The sequence below is a fragment of the Salmo salar genome, unplaced genomic scaffold (genome assembly GCF_905237065.1).
Source record: "Salmo salar unplaced genomic scaffold, Ssal_v3.1, whole genome shotgun sequence".
Taxonomy (NCBI): domain Eukaryota; kingdom Metazoa; phylum Chordata; class Actinopteri; order Salmoniformes; family Salmonidae; genus Salmo; species Salmo salar.
Genome location: NW_025548925.1, coordinates 470,407 through 473,944, shown reverse-complemented (window position 1 = coordinate 473,944; position 3,538 = coordinate 470,407).

Genomic DNA, 3,538 nt, shown 5'->3' with positions numbered 1-3,538 from the left:
ACAATACATGCATGTTTTGTTCAATCAAGTTCATATTTATATCAAAAACCAGCTTTTTACATTAGCATGTGACGTTCAGAACTAGCATTCCCACCGAACACTTCCGGTGAATTTACTAAATTACTCACGATAAACGTTCACAAAAAACATAACTATTTTAAGAATTATAGATACAGAACTCCTTTATGCAATCGCGGTGTCCGATTTTAAAATAGCTTTTCGGTGAAAGCACATTTTGCAATATTCTGAGTAGATATCCCGGCCATCATGGCTAGCTATTTTGACACCCACCAAGTTTGGTACTCACCAAACTCAGATTTACTATAAGAAAAATTTGATTACCTTTGCTGTTCTTCGTCAGAATGCACTCCCGGGACTTCTACTTCAATAACAAATGTTGGTTTGGTTCCAAATAATCCATAGTTATATCCAAATAGCGGCGTTTTGTTTGTGCGTTCAAGACACTATCCGAAGGGTAAAGAAGGGTGAAGCGCCCGGCGCGTTTCGTGACAAAAAATGTCAAAATATTCCATTACCGTACTTCAAAGCATGTCAAACGCTGTTTAAAATCAATTTTTATGCGATTTTTCTCGTAAAAAAGCGATAATATTCCGACTGGAAAACCCTGTTTTCGTTCAAAGACGGAAAAAATAAAAACATGGTGTCGGCTCGTGCACGCGCCCCCAGTCTCATTGTTCTCAGATCGACCACTATCCAAATGTGCTACTGTTTTTCAGCCATGGCCTGCAAAGTCATCATTCAAAGTTCTGGCGCCTTCTGAGAGCCTATGGGAGCGTTAGAAAATGTCACTTTATGCCAGAGATCCCCTGTTTTGGATAGAGATGATCAACAAGGCCAAGAAATGGTCAGACAGGGCGCTTCCTGTTTGGAATCTTCTCAGGTTTTGGCCTGCCAAATGAGTTCTGTTATACTCACAGACACCATTCAAACAGTTTTAGAAACTTTGGAGTGTTTTCTATCCAAAGGTAATAATTATATGCATGTTCTAGTTTCTGGGCAGGAGTAATAATCAGATTAAATTGGGTATGTTTTTTATCCGGCCGTGCAAATACTGCCCCCTATCCCCAACAGGTTAACAACACCCAAATGGATAACGCTGTTCTTAATACTGTAGCAAACATTATATTAAGCAGGACATTCAAGCGAGCCTTACAATTATAATCCAAAGTAGTGTGAAATGCACTCATAAGCAACCTGGAAATGGAGGTTACTCCCCTGAGTTTTCCCCATTCACATTCAGAATACATTGTGAAAAACTAAAATCTTTGCTCACCATTTTTGCTCTAATCAGATATAGTACATCCATAACTATCGGTTTCCTCATTAGCAGGGAGGAGTTTCTACAATCAAATTGCATGTGCATCGCCCTCATGCCACAATTTTAGGAAACACAGAAAGGGCCCTACATTGGAGACCAATTAGTCATCTGGCACAGTGCTTAAGAGTTTCAACAACATGAATAACTTATTTCTAGCCTACAATCATCGATGTTACTACTAATGTGAAAACAAGACAAATATGACTGTTCTTGCTCATTTTAAGACAATTGTCAAGTAATTTTAACGTTCATTATAGACGTCAATTGTTGTACAACATCATGGCAACGCTGTTGGCATCACCTTTTACAGTGGATTTCTGCTGTTGTGGGCCTTTAATCATCTGTCTGACTTTGTTGTTCACACAGGAGAGATATTTAACTATCGTGGATCCTCTGGGGAGCCTCAACAACCTCGTGATGCTGACGAGGTAGAGAAGAGGCTCTCCAGATCAGAACACCTCAAGAAACACCAGCAGAGACCCACAGGGAAGAGAACTCACCGCTACTCTGACTGTGGGAAGAGATTCACCTCATCAACAGGCATTCAAATTCATCAGAGAACACACACAGGAGAGAAACCTTAAGGCTGTGATCAATGTGGGAAGAGTTTTGGTAAATCTAGCAATCTGACAGTGCACCAGAGAACACACACAGGAGAGAAATCTTATAGCTGTGGTCAATGTGGGAAGAGTTTTACTGAGTCAGGCAAACTGAAATCACACCAGAGAACACACACAGGAGAGAAATCTTATAGCTGTGGTCAATGTGGGAAGAGTTTTACTCAGTCAAGCAACCTGATATCACACCAGAGAACACACACAGACAGGAGAGAAACCTTTTATCTGTGGTCAATGTGGTAAGAGTTTTACTACATCTGGCTCTCTGACTGAACACCAGAGAACACACACAGGAGAGAATCCTTGCTGTAATCAATGTGGGAAGAGTTTTACTACATCTAGCAATACACCAGAGAACACACACAGGAGAGAAACCTTGCTGTAATCAATGTGGGAAGAGTTTTTCTACATCTGGCTATCTATCAATACACCAGAGAACACACACAGGAGAGAAACCTTATAGCTGTGATCAATGTGGGAAGAGATACTCTGATAAAAGATCTCTGATCAAACATCAGAAAATACATACATGAAGGAGTTGTTTCATGACATCAATGAAAAAATGTCAATGTTTTTAACATTGTAGTAAGAGTATTTTTTGGGAATTTCACAATTTAGAACCCTAAACGTTTGCCCCATTCAATTGATTTCAGCGTGATATGGATATTAGCCTTGGGAAAAATCCAGGCTCTGAATTGAAAGAGTACTTACCACGTTATTGACCCACTTGAATCAAAATGCAACACTTCAAAATGTAGCTAGCTGTTTTCTACAAATTGTCCTCTAACCAGTGATCAGTGAGGAAAAATATCTCCCATTTCCATGTGTTTTTTTTAGTTGTGCCAAAAACGCTGTTGTTTTGACAAGTAGCAATAAATCAATGATATCGATTAGGGGGGAAATCAGGTTGTACATGCTGTTGAAACTAACACAACTAAAAAAACACATGGAAATGGGAGATATATTTTACCTCACTGGTTAGAGGACAACCTGAAGAAGACAGTCAGCTACATTTTGTAGTGATGCATTTAAATGTAGGGGTCGCTAAAATAAGTAACACTTATTTGTCATAACTAATCAATATCATGCTAAAATCAATTGTGCCGAGAGGAGGGAGATGAGGTTGCACATCCTGTTAAAACTAACAGCTCAAAAACCACACGGAATCTGGGAATAATGTGTACATCCCTGGTTAGAGGACAACTTGTAGAAAACAGCTGGCTACATTTTGAAGTGATGCATTTTGATTCAAGTGGGTCACCAACGTGGTAAGTGTAACACAACTCTTTTTTTGTTAGTACTTTTTGTTAAATCACATAAATAGTAACTCTTCCAATTCAGAGCCTGGATTTTCCCCCTGAGGCTAATATCCATATCATGTTGAAATCAATAGAACAGGGGACAAACGTTTAGGGTTCTACATTGTGACATCATTAAAATACTCCTACTACAATGTTTAAACATTCTACATTGTGACATTATTTCATTGATATCATGAAACAACTCCATGTATTTTCTGATGTTTGATCAGAGATCTTTTATCAGAGTATCTCTTGTCACATTGACCACAGCTATAAGGTTT